Source organism: Vicugna pacos, chromosome 11, assembly GCF_048564905.1.
Source record: "Vicugna pacos chromosome 11, VicPac4, whole genome shotgun sequence".
Classification (NCBI taxonomy): domain Eukaryota; kingdom Metazoa; phylum Chordata; class Mammalia; order Artiodactyla; family Camelidae; genus Vicugna; species Vicugna pacos.
This window is the reverse complement of record NC_132997.1, coordinates 19,747,630-19,760,643: the sequence shown is the minus strand read 5'-3', so window position 1 is coordinate 19,760,643 and position 13,014 is coordinate 19,747,630. Positions and strand designations below refer to the sequence as shown.

General features: G+C 47.7%; 1 pseudogene; it reads left to right on the top strand.

The window, feature by feature from the left end:
• The window catches only part of LOC102530620 (wings apart-like protein homolog), a 335,358-nt pseudogene that overhangs the window by 229,904 nt on the left and 92,440 nt on the right, over nucleotides 1-13,014 (top strand).

The window sequence follows — 13,014 nt, the reverse complement described above, 5'->3', positions numbered from 1 at the left end:
GCTTGTGCTAGCTCCTGAGGTGGTTCTACATCTTGCTCTGGAACTGGTGCTGCAGCTCCAGGACAAGAAACCATCATCGACGTGAGTGCCTTTGCCTGTTCCTGCCAAGTACATTCATTCCGGTCAATGAAGCGTGAGGCTGAGATCCCACCCCTAGGAAGTCTTCTAAGACTGCAGTCCATGGGAAGAGTGATCTGAGCCTGATCACTGCTCCTGACCCCACCCCTGCCTCTGGAGGCTCGAGAACAGCCCTGTATCCCTGACACATGCCCACAGCACCCACCCTGTCTACCTCACCCTCATTCTCTGCCTCAGCAAGTATGAGTTGCTCCATCAGTGGCAGAAGACTGTGGACATGGTGTTCCAGGCCCAAGTTGGGAATATTGAGACCTGAGGGCCATGTAGGACAATGGCAATGTTCTCATGGGGAAATTGGGGAGCTGGTAAAAGTCCACAGTGAACTGGTATGGCCAGGATGGAGGAGATGGCCCTGGGGCAGACAGGTGGGCAACAGAGTCAGAGTCCAGGCCTCTCTTTCCTCACTAACCTTCCAGGGCCTGTGGGGACCAGGGCACCTGTGCTTGTTGCTCCTGCCCATCCAGGGGCCAGTCCTACCCCCTGTCCACCTGTCACCTGGCAGTCCTGGCAGAGGCAAGCCTGGTCACCAAGGAGGGGCTGGCAAAAAGCCTCCATTGAAGGGAGGATTCATCAATGGGGTGAGGGCTTCTCCCCTTCTTCAGGGAAGCCTGGCACACTGCTGTCTGTCTCCCTGGTCTCCTTCCCACTGGAGTGTCGCCTCTGGTGTCGGCTCTGTTCATGGCTCTCACTGGCACACTAGAGGTGCTCCATGAAGATCTGATGGGCCAGGGAACAAATGGTCTCCTTCTCCTGCCCAGGCTTCCAGGTCCTACCTGAACATCTGCAACATTTACTCCTGTGTCTGCATGTTGCTGAGCCTACAAGGTTTCCCATGCGGGGCTTCTCCTCCTCCCACTGACACTCATCTTCCACAGGGAGGGTTCAGCCCGCCACTGAGTAACCACTGAGCCCTTGCTGCAGATGTTCCACCAGATCAGTGAGAAGGACGCTCTCCACTCCCCCTATTATAGCTCCCAGGATGGGGAGGCATGCCGGGATAGGTATGGACTCTGTCCTCCAGCCCCTCTCTGCTTTTCTGGAGCAGCCAAAGCCCCAGTTACAGCTTTGACTTCTTTCCTCAGACCTTTGCCTTCTCTCAAGATCCATGATGTGTGGGATCCAAGATTCTGCCAGCACCTCCCATCCACAGTCCCCACACTCCTTTCAGCTCTCTGGAGAAGGGAACCCCTCCACTTGATCCAAAGCTCACTCACATGGCAGCTGGTCCAGGGCTCTGCTGCCCTCAGCAGAATGCATCAGGGTGCACCAATGTCTGGAGGAGGCGGCCAGCTGGGGGCACACGGACTGCACCGTGGGCACTACCTGCTGGTAGTGTGTCCAGGGACTGTGTGATTCCCAACTAGGGTGAAGCCCTGAGGGCAGGGTTGTCTGCTCTGTGCACTGGGTTATGGTTTGTGCTTGGAAAAGGGCCTGCACCCAGCAGGGCTTGCTGTACATTTGATGAATGAATGAGGCCCAACCAGCCCCATGTCAGCTGTCTGAGTCAGCCTGAGGCCTCTCCAAATGTCCCCAGGGATCCCTGAATGGCTTCACCCAGGACAGGAGCACCCTACTTGGAATCTCAACTCTCCTCTTCAATAGGAAAAAACAGCTCAAATCCAAGACCATGAAGACAGCGATGGATGAGGCCAAGCCCTCGGGAAGAAAATACATTAGCACAAGAGCTCCTCCAGCAGACCTACCGCAGGGCCAGGAACCCAGAAAGCGCTTTCAAGGAGGACGTCACAGTCCCCACAGTAACCCTATGAGGTTAACCCTCTATTCACCCCACTGTTCAGAGGAACAGCCTGAGGTTCAGAGAAGTGTAGTGACCTTCTGAAGACTGCCAGCTGGCAGGTGTCTGAGTTCCCACTCTGCTGTGGAGAGACAGCGCCCTCAACTTTGGAACAGCAGGTGTCACACCTGATGGGAGATGATAGATGCTAGGTAAGTGCATGGAAGGTTGGGGACACAGGGGATCACTTACCATGAAATTGGGTACCAGGTGACCCACTAGCTTTTCCAGCCTGCCTGGCTGGGTGGTCCACACCATCCAGGCTTCATTCCTCTTCACTGTTGATCCACTTTTGCCCTGGGGTGGGACAGAGGAGGGACATGCAGTCAGGGAGAGCACCATGGGCCACCAGGAAGGAGGGTTAGGGGCTGGAGCTCAGGCTGAACCCCCGAGCCTCATGTCTTGTCACAGGAAGTGGGCCAATGAGAAAAAATTCCTAGTATTAAAGGTAGAATTTGAGGTGGAGAATGACTGAAAATGTTAGTCCTGAGGTCATTTTGTTAGCTGAGTACTGACAGCACCTCCCTGTATCAAGCGCATCATTTCAGTGAGTCCTGATGAAACATCGCATTGTGGAGATGAGAACCCAGGGGCTTGTCCTGGGGAGGAATCAGGTATCAGGACATGCAGGACGCTTAGGGCAGCGCTGTTGAAATGGCAGCAGAAGGAACCACATCATGGCCCCACATCAGGGAAGCACTGGATGTAATGGTAACCGGTCTCCCTTATGGAATCTTGTGCAGCTCACTGAGGCCGCAGACATCACTGGGTCTTTTGACCCTGAAAGTTCTTGGAGTACTGTTTAAGTAGTAATAAACCTTGATGTCTAAAAAACAAACAAACACAAAATATAAAAACAAACAAAAAACAGGATCAGCAAAATGCAGAGAAAAAAACATAGTTCCATGGGCTCCATCTCCTGGGTAAAAGCACTCCTGCCAGTCACAGGGAGGGGTCAGACTTGGAGACGAAGTGGAAGGATTGTCTCGCCAACAAGGACACCTAGGGGTAAGTGTTAAAATAAGAAAATCCATAGAAAAATGCAAAAATACTCTTGACTTAATGTGAGATGGCTGCATCTTGCAAGTCTCTTTTCTGACATTTATACAAACACGTGGGCAGTGACTTTCCATCTGGCTAAGGGGGGGGGGCTGGGCAGTGAGGGCAGGTTTGGGGAGAAGGTGGGGCCCCAGGTTCCTTTTGGTGAAAGACTCTAGGAGGGCGCCCTGGGGAGCACAGCATGGTCTGGGGCCCCCTAAGCACCAGCACTCACCCTGAGCCAGTGCTGGACTTGGGGGGTGGGCACCTGCCCCTCCAGCAGGGAGATGGAGCAGGTGAGCAGACGGCAACATGGACCAGGTCCTGTCCGATCTCCTGTGTGGATCCCAGTAAACCCAGTGCCCAGCAGCCAGGCAGAAAGCCTCAGAGCCCTGCCTGGCTGTCTTTGCTGGTTCTCAGACCCACAAGATATGTCCATCCAGACACGAGTACACCACTGTCTGCACAAATCTCCACAAGGAGGGAGAAAGATGACAGCCTGAGGGTCTATGGTTCTCACTAGGATAGATAAGAGGTCCCTCGAGAATCCTCCTTCCCCCACGCCAGCCTGTCCTGGGGGGTGAACATGACAGAACCACCCGCATTTCAGCTGCCCACCTACCTGTTCCTACCCTGAAGACCCTCCCCTCCTGTCCCTCTTCCTGAGACATGAAGGGGAGGGGTAAGGGCACCCAGGGGGGCTCCCAGAAGTGCCCTAGGGCACCCTGTGCTGCCTTAGGGGACATCCCAGGAAATGACAAGAGGCATCTGAATGAGGGTTTAGCCAATATCTGCAGCTCTGCAGCTTCTGAATAGCCTTTCACTCCAGGGTTTCCTGAAGCCAAAGCCCTGACAATTCGTGACACAGCAGGAGGACACTTTTCACTATGCAGTGTCTCTGGCCCTGTGAGCTGGGAGTGAGTCTGTTGCTAGAATGTGGGTGCCTGTTTACAAGGGTTCCAAGTTCTGTTAGGGCCCATTGTCATGAGAGTGTCTTCCCTTCTGGGGTCCCCTTACCTGAGTCCTCTCCTTGGACAACATCAATCCAAACAGTCCTCCCCACAGACCCCTGGGAAAGCCTGGGTGCAGCCAGGGCCCCGGCTTTGAGACAGGCCTGGGTGCAGACTCAGCTCCCCATTCTTACCTGCTCTTCATCCTGGAGAAGCCGCCGTGCCTCCCAGGGCCTGTCTCCTCACCTGCACAATGCGGACCATTCCAGCAATACTTCCCAGGGATGTCTTCTCATGTATGTGGGACAAGACCTATAAATCTGGAGGAGTTGTGCCACATGCAGGTAGGAGCCTCCAACCTCTTTTCTTCCTCTTGTCACCTCCCCTGTGTCTGCCCCTTTTCTGACCCAAGGCTACAGTCCTTACATCTAATGTCATCTAGTGTGTGCATGTGTGTGTGTGTGCGCACGCACACATGCCAGTGCTCGTGTTCTGGGTGCCTGAATGAAAGTAGCCCCATGTAGGGAGGAAAGGGCAAGTGCTTTCAAGATCTTAGGCATTCTAATTTCCACAGCAAACCTTATAGAAGCGGGTGGAGCCCTGGCTTAGGAAGTCAGAACATCCCATTACCTCGTGGCTCTGCCTGCTGTGCTCCCTGGGCCAGTGTCTGCCTCTCTATGGGCTTTAATTTCCCAGTTATCCAACAAGGATGAGATTCAGAGCTGCAGGAGTGCGAGCTCAGAAGTTTCATGGCCCCAGGGCCCTCGCCCCTGGGCGGGGTGTGTGTGGGAACGCACTGAGGAGGCTCCCCTCACCTGGGCTCCTCCTCAGAAGAGAGCTGGCCAAATGCCCATCTGGGCTGCTGGAGGCTCATCGTCCCCCCCAAGGCCTTCTGCACATCTGTGCACAGTTACACCAGAGCCCCTGTGACAGCCTGGATGCAGCCAGGGCCCAGCTTGAGGACACAGAATTGGGTTCATACCTGCTCCGCCTTCTTACCAGCTGTGATTCTGAGCAAGGCCTCTCTCAGGGTCTTCCCTTCTCCCCTCAGTGACTCCCCACAGTTCCCACCTCCAAGCACGCACATCCCTGTGCAATCCCTTCCCTTCTGATGTAGACTGGACTTAAAATTCCATAGAAGCTGACAGAGTGAGACAACATAAGTTACTTCCATGATTTGTTTATAAAAAGCCAGTGTCTGAGCACATCCTCACTCTGATGTGAACTCCCTGTGTAGGTGTGTGTCTCTCTCACTCTATGGTTTCCCACGTAACAGTGCTGGGTGGCTGTTCAGGTAGGGGGCAAGACTGTGGCTTATGAGTTGTGGTTAGAAAGGCCCACGTGTCCCAGCACTGAGGAAGAGCGACAGACAGAGATGGACTCAGGCCTTCAGCCCAAACTGAGTCCCACAAATGCCCACTGCGAGGGCTCCAGGCCTGAGTGGCGCAGATCCTGCCGCAGTTCAGGCCCCAGCCCCAGCCTCCTGAGAGACTCTGCACAAGCTCCCAGCTGGGGCCTGCGGGGCTCCTGGCCTACAGGGACTGGCAGTAATAACTGTTCGGTGGTTAAGCCACTACGTTCGGGGAAGCACTGTCACATAACAATAGACATAAGTCACTAATGCTGTCCTCCTGCACCAGGTCCTGACCCTGCCCTCCCTAGTGCCCCCTGGCTCTCCTCCCCAGCTCCTTCCAGCCACACTGGCCTCCTTTCCAACCTTCTCTCTGGCCAAACTCACTTCTGCCTCCACATTCCTGCACTGTTGTGCCTTCTGCAAGGCTACATATCCCCAGGCTGTTGACCAGCTGGCTCCTTCTTGTCATGCTGCTGGAGATGCAGATGTCACCTCAGTGCAGCCTCTCCAGAGCCCCTCACCTAGTGGACCCCACTTCAGGGCAGCACCTTGCTTTGGTTCCACTTAGCATTCACTCTTCTCATTCACGTGTTTGAGGTGTTCTCATGGTTCTACCCATCTTCTCCAAACTGTGAGCTCCGGGAGGGCAGGACCTTGAGGGGGCTTTCAGCACTGGCCCCAGCTGAGTGCTCGGGGCACCGACGCTAAGTGGATAAGAGGATCTGCCCTCGTACTGACCAGCTCGGCTATTAGAGCCAAACTGACTTCAGTCTTTTAAATCTACTAGGTTCATCATGAGTTAAATTAATCTTGTGACTTAAACCTATTGGGGGTATATTATAAGTTTCTGGTGAATTGCTAAATAACCCCCCAAATTTCAGTAGCCTATCACTCTATGATTTCCCATGTAACAGTGCTGGGTGGGTGTTCAGGTAGGAGAGACTTCACTCCTTGGTGTGGTCCTTCAGGAACCCAGAGTTCTTCCATTTTGTGCCTTCTCCATCCCTAGGACCTCACCACATCTGCACCCATCAGCATAAGGGAAAGAGTTGAAAGAAATTCGTGGAGCAGGGGGATATTATCAGTCAGGTCTAGAATGGCACATGTCACTTCTTTCTTCTCCCACTGGCAATGACATCAAATGCCTGTGATGGGGGCCGGGGCTGGACACAGAGCCCAGCTCTGTGCTGCAAGAATGGGGAAATGGATTCTTGATGGACAATTAAAGCAACAATGAGTAACTCATTTAGGTCTACTGTGTTTTTCAAATCTTCATTGAGTTTACTGATGACAAATTGAAATTAGAATGGAGTAATCTCAGTTCAGGCAGACAAAAATGGATCAGGGCGGCCACTGGAGTTTTGGTCTCAGATATGTCCTTGCACCACTGAAAACCTGAATCTTCTCTGAGCTGTATCAAACTCAAGGATGCCACTAGCGGTTTCCCAAACAGTATCTGCCAGCAGCTGCTAGCTGCAAGCTTGTAGTTCCAGAGTTCACTCCCCTTCACAACTGTGTAACCATTTCAAATCCCAACCAATCCTTACTTAATAAACACCCTTACATCTGGTGAGCTCCAATCCTAATTATTTTTGTTTGAGTTTGTGTTTTATTATACAAATACAATGTTATGAATGATTATTACTTTAATTATTTTAACTTCTATGTGTCTGAGATCCCCCAGCCACGGCAAAATCATAAAATGAGGTGTTTGAGTTTCTTCAAATGGTAGAAGGAACACTGACCTGCTTACCAGCAGAATGGAATTCCTGATTCTGCCACCAGACTAAGCTGAACATATTTAATCCTCTTTGTGTTTAGATCTAAAAAGAAAATCTGGACCACGCTTTCTAAAAACCCCTTGTCTTTCTAATATTCTTTGATTTTATGAGGGTCTAGAAATGAGTTTCAAGACATGGACATCAGTTTTCAAGACTATCTGTAAATGGTCCAAGCTCTTCTATTTACTCTACCAGCACCACAGGTCCTTTTTCCTTTCTGGTGGCCTGATTTAAGGATAGGACATGGACTTCTATAGAACATCTGGGCAACTGGAGTGTAGGTGTCTTTCTTTATTCAGATACAGTTATTTATAATATTACATTAGTTTCAGGTATGCAATATAGTGATTCAAAAATGTTATGGATTATATTCCATTCATAGCTAATATAATGCTTTGGCTGTGTTCCCAGTGCTGTACAATGTATCCTTATAGGTTGTTTATTTTATACCTAGTAGTTTGTGCCTCTTAATCCCCTATCCCACCTTGTCCCTCCCATGTTCATCTCCCCACTGACAACCACTAGCTTGTTCTTTATACGGATGAGTCTGTTTCTAGTTGGTTATAGTCGCTACTTTGTTTTATTTTCTACATTCCAGATCCAAGTGATATCAAATAGTATTGTCTTTTTTTGTCTGACTTCTTTCACTAAGTATAATATCCTCCAAGTCCATCCATGTGGTTGCAAATGGCAAAATTTCATTCTCTTTATGGCTGAGTAATATTCCATTGTGTGTGTGTGTGTGTGTGTGTGTACACAATGAAGATATATATATATCTATATATATATATATATAGAGAGAGAGAGAGAGAGATATTCATTTTCCTTTAATCTGTTGATGGATATTTAGTTTACTTTCATATCTTGGGTATTGTAACTAGTGCTGCTATGAACAGTGGAGTGCATGCATCTTTTCAAATTAGTGTTTTCATTTTCTTTAGGAAACACAGGAGTGGAATTGCTGGCTTATAGGGTAGTTGTCTTTCTAGTTTTTCAGGGAAACTTCATACTATTTTCATAGTGGCTTCATCAGTTATACTCCCACAAACTGTGTGTAAGTGTTCCTTTCTCTGCACATCCCCCCCAACATTTGTTACGTGTGCTCTTTTTGATGATAGCCATTCTGACAGGTGTGAGTGGTTTTGATTTGTATTTCTCTGATGATTAGAAAGGTTGGCCATCTCTATGTCTTCTTTGGAAAAGTATTCAGGTTTTCTGCTCACTTTTTAATCAGGTTTTTTTGGCTTTTTGCTTTTGAGCTGTATGTGCTGTTTTGGTATTTTGGATATTAACTTTTTATCAGTCATATGATTTGCAAATATTTTCTACCATTCAGTAGCTCGTCTTTTCATTTTGTTGATGGTTTCTTTTGCTATACAAAAGCTCTTAACTTTAATTAGGTCCCATTTGTTTATTTTTGTTTTTATTTCCTTTTCCTTAGGAAATAGATCCAAAAAATATTCCTACAATATGCACAGAGTGTTCCCACTAAGCTTTCCTCTATGCGTTTTATGGTTTTCAGTTTTAGATTCAGGTCTTTAATCCATTTTGAGTTTATTTTTGTATATGGTGTTAGGGAATGTTCTAACTTCATTCCTTCCCATGTGGCTCTACAATTTTCCCTGCACCACTTATTAAAGAGACTGCCTTTCCCCACTGTATATTCTTACCCTCTTTGTCACAGATTAATTGACCATAAGTATGATTTCTTTCTGAGTTCTCTATTCTGTTCCAATGATGTATGTGTCTTTTTTCTGCCAGTACCATACTGTTCTGTTTACTGTAGCTTTGTAGTATAGTCTGAAGCCAGGGAGTGTGATTCCTCCAGCTCTGGTCTTCTTTCTCAGGATTGTTTTGGATACTCAGGGTCTTTTGTGTTTTCATACAAATTTTAAAATTATTTGTTCCAGTTCTATGAAAAATGCCATTGGTATTTTGATGGGAATTGCATTGAATTTGTAGACTGATTTGGATATTATGGTCATTTTGACATTAATTCTACCAATTCATGAAAACAGCATAACTTTTCTTCAGACAAATAATGAGAAGCATGTTTTAATTGGTCTCTAGAGGCCTCTAAATGTAACACCAATAAAACTGCCTCCCTCCAGGCAGTAAATGAAGGGTTGACTCACACTCTCCCTAAACTTGAAAATTCAACTGAACTTTCTTGTCTCTCTTCTACCTGCCTCCCAATTCTGCATCTTCTCCTCCATCCCTTTACCTGCCTGTTTTCTAAACCCTTTTTCTTTATTTGACTGCCCCGACCTTGTCCTCCTCCACTACACCCTCTTCCTCCTCCTCCTCTTCCTTCTCCACCATTGACACCCAAAGTCCCTTTTAGAACTAAACCCACTAGATGGGGAGAAAACCCACCCATGTCCTCAGTGATACCCCCAGGGTCTCCTAGAAATAAATCAGCAGGAGGCCAATATTCAAAGGCTAATGTCAACAACTGTCTTTGTCTTGCAACTATCTGCAAAACTAGAAGTACAATTCTGGAAACAAGTCAAGTCCTACTAATCTTTGCCAGTCCCGAGGCCTCGTGTAGTTCTCTCAGAATGCTTGTAGGTATTAGGAAAGATCAGGATTTTAGGGCAAAATTGTCCTGTACTTAAAAAGAAAACTAGCCAAAGTGTTTTCAAGTTCACATGGTCTAGCATAAACTCTAAAAACTGAAAGCTAATTTTAAACTTGGTTTAATTAATTCACATATGCCTTCAAGGTTAGCATTAAATATAGTTGAGAGGAACAATTTTTGTTGTACCTGCGTTTACTAGTCAAATGGGATAATGTTGTTTTTGTTAAATGGGAAAAGAAGCAAAGGACAAATTAAAATAGACACAGAAAGTTGTCAAAGATTTGTGAAAAAAGGAAATTTAAGAAAGAAACTTTAATATGAAAATGAATATATGTATATTCATGCATGACTGAAAAATTGTGCTGTACACCAGAGATTGACAGAAGATTGCAAACTGACTATATCTCAATTTTAAAAAAATGGAATTTGTGTGTAGTGAAAAATTGGATAATGCTGGGATAAAGTTAATTGAGGTTTAATATCAAGAATATAAATTTGGATTTCTCTTTGTAAAGGAGAATTGTTTTTCTGTTATGCTCTTGACAATAAGAGATTAGGATGGACTTCTTTTACCTTTAAACAATCCACCTAGGGTGGAAAAAACCAAACGGATTGTATCTCGTCAAAGTATCACTTACTTTCTGTGTTCCATGTGTCAGGCTTTGATTGCGCAGGCAAAACCAGCTCTCTCAGTAGCAGAACTGAGCTTTGCTCAAAGCCGTTTAACCTTCTACATTCAAAATTTTTGTTATTTTGCTTCAGTGAATAACTAAGCACTATTTCATAGTGACCTGTTTGGCTACATGTTTTAAAACATTTTTGATATTATTGACAAAATTCCCCCAAATCAAATTCTAAATGAAATGCTTTTGACTTAGCACTCACTTTGAGACATGTTCTCTCTCCTTCTAAAAAGAAAGATATTAAACTAATTAGGCATATTTAATGTATTAAGTGGAAAGCATTATCAAATAAGGAGTAACATTAAGCATTTCCATGTTGTGTCTCTATGGGTATGTTTCAAGCTCCAGAAATTGTATGAAATTCCTAAAAATCTTATATATCCTGACATAAAATGTAACTTGTCATCAAAATTAAGGCTCATGCTAAAGGGACTCTGATCAAGCATCAGGGAAGGACCCTCGCTAGCTTTCAGGCAAAGGCAGCAGTAGCAGAATCTGTAAGGATAATGGCCTGTGCAGGTAAAACCCATTCTGCTTCTTTAAAAAAAAAAAAATTGAGCCCTCATTGTAAGAATTTGCCACCCTGATGTCCTTGTAACAGAACAGCAGTCTGCTCCTAAATCAGAGATATTAAGGTGGGTCAACAACAACTGTGAATTACACACACAGCAGGAGCTACTGGAATCCCACGAAGGCCGCTGGGCTCCTCCTAGTTCCCTGGCAAACTCCATGTTTCACTTGATGGGTTAAAATGTCCCTATGCTGCAAGGCTGATGCCCTCCAAATGGCAAAGAAGCCGTTAGAAATTATGTTTCCACAGCCTTCAGTGACCGAGACCCCCACTTCACAGGGCAAATTTACAGGCCTTAAGGGAAAACACCTTACAGATGTCTTGGAATTATCGCTGCCCCATCACCCGCAGTCAGCAGGCGAAGTACACAGAGATAATGGAAAAACCGGACTTGAGCAGAATGAGAATTAAGTACATGGGACTGAATGAACTGATCAATATAATTCTATTTTTTATGACTTTTTACCTAAAATATTACTGGTTTTTAGTCTTTGTTTACTAGATATGAGAATTTTGGTCACACGGGACTATGACTAATGGAGAAAGGATTAAACAAAGTGTTACATGAAGAGGCAACAGACCCAGGAGCCTGGGCTTTATCTGAAGGGGGCCTGTTAGCTGCTCATCATGACTGTGGCCTGAGGAGCCGGCTTCTAACTGAACGCACAGCTGGGGGCTGGGCATACTACAGAGGGCAGGAGCGTCATCCCCCCCCATGCTCCAGAGCAGCGGTGTCTCCCCGAGGGGTGCATTACATGTGCCAAGTGTCCTGCTTTTTATGGCTGGTGCTCTTGTTTCTGTGACAGTCAGCGGTGACACTGCTTGGTAACCTAGCCCTGGAGCAGGGCGGGGCTGCTTTCCTGAGCCCCACAGGACCTATGGCATCAGAGCCTGGTCACTGCCAGGCTACCTCCCCTAGGGCATGGCACAACAGTGCGCTGAGTCAGACTCCCATTTTTCTGTGAAGGAGGCCTCCCATCTTGGAGCTTCTACCGCAGGGAAAGGTTTCAGGTTTGGCGGAAATTCAGTGGCTGATGGAGCTGCTCCAAGGAACGTGGATTGTGGGTGCTATTGTGGTGCCCTCTTTGTGCCCAGCTCCAGCCCACAAGAACCACCCAGAAAAGTGCTTATTCACTTGTTTGGAGTCCCAGTCTTGGCAGTAGCTTTGGCTCACTCTGCCGTCGTCTATGGAGTTGTAAGCCCAGTCGACACCTGAGGGGAAAGGATTGCACAGGGATGTGCGTGCTCGGAGGTGGGAACTGAGAGGAGTCACTGAGGGGAGAAGGGAAGACCCTGAGAGAGGCCTTGCTCAGAATCACAGCTGGTAAGAAGGCGGAGCAGGTATGAACCAAATTCTGTGTCCTCAAGCTGGGCCCTGGCTGCATCCAGGCTGTTGCAGGGGCTCTGGTGTAACTGTGCACAGACGTGCAGACAGCCTTGGGGGGAGGATGAGCCTCCAGCAGCGCAGATGGGTGTTTGGCCAGCTCTCTTCTGAGGAGGAGCCTAGGTCAGGGGAGCCTCCTCAGTGCGTTCCTACTCACACCCCGCCCAGGGGAAAGGGCCCTGGGGCCACCCTACTGCTGAGCTCACACTCCTGCAGCTCTGAATCTCATCCTTGTTGGATAACTGGGAAATTAAAGCCCATTGAGAGGCAGGCACTGGCCCAGGGCTCACAACAGGCAGAGCCCCAAGGTAATGGATTGTTCTGACCTCCAAAGCCAGGGCTCCACCCGCTTCTATAGGGTTTGCTTGGAAAGTAGAAGGCTTAACATCTTGAAAGCACTTGCCCTTTCCTCCCCATGTGGGGCCATTTTCTTTCAGGCACCCAGAACACGAGCACTGGCATGTGCACACACACACACATGTACACACTAGATGACATTAGATGTAAGGACTGTGGCCTTGGGGCAAAAAAGGGGGAGACACAGGCGAGGTGACAAGAGGAAGAAAAGAGGTTGGAGGCTCCTAGCTACATGTGACACAACTCCTGCAGGTTTATAGGTCTTGTCCCACATACATGAGAAGACATCCCTGGGAAGTATCGCTGGAACGGTCCGCATTGTGCGGGTGAGGAGACAGGCCCTGGGAGGCACGGCAGCTTCTCCAGGATGAAGAGCAGGTAA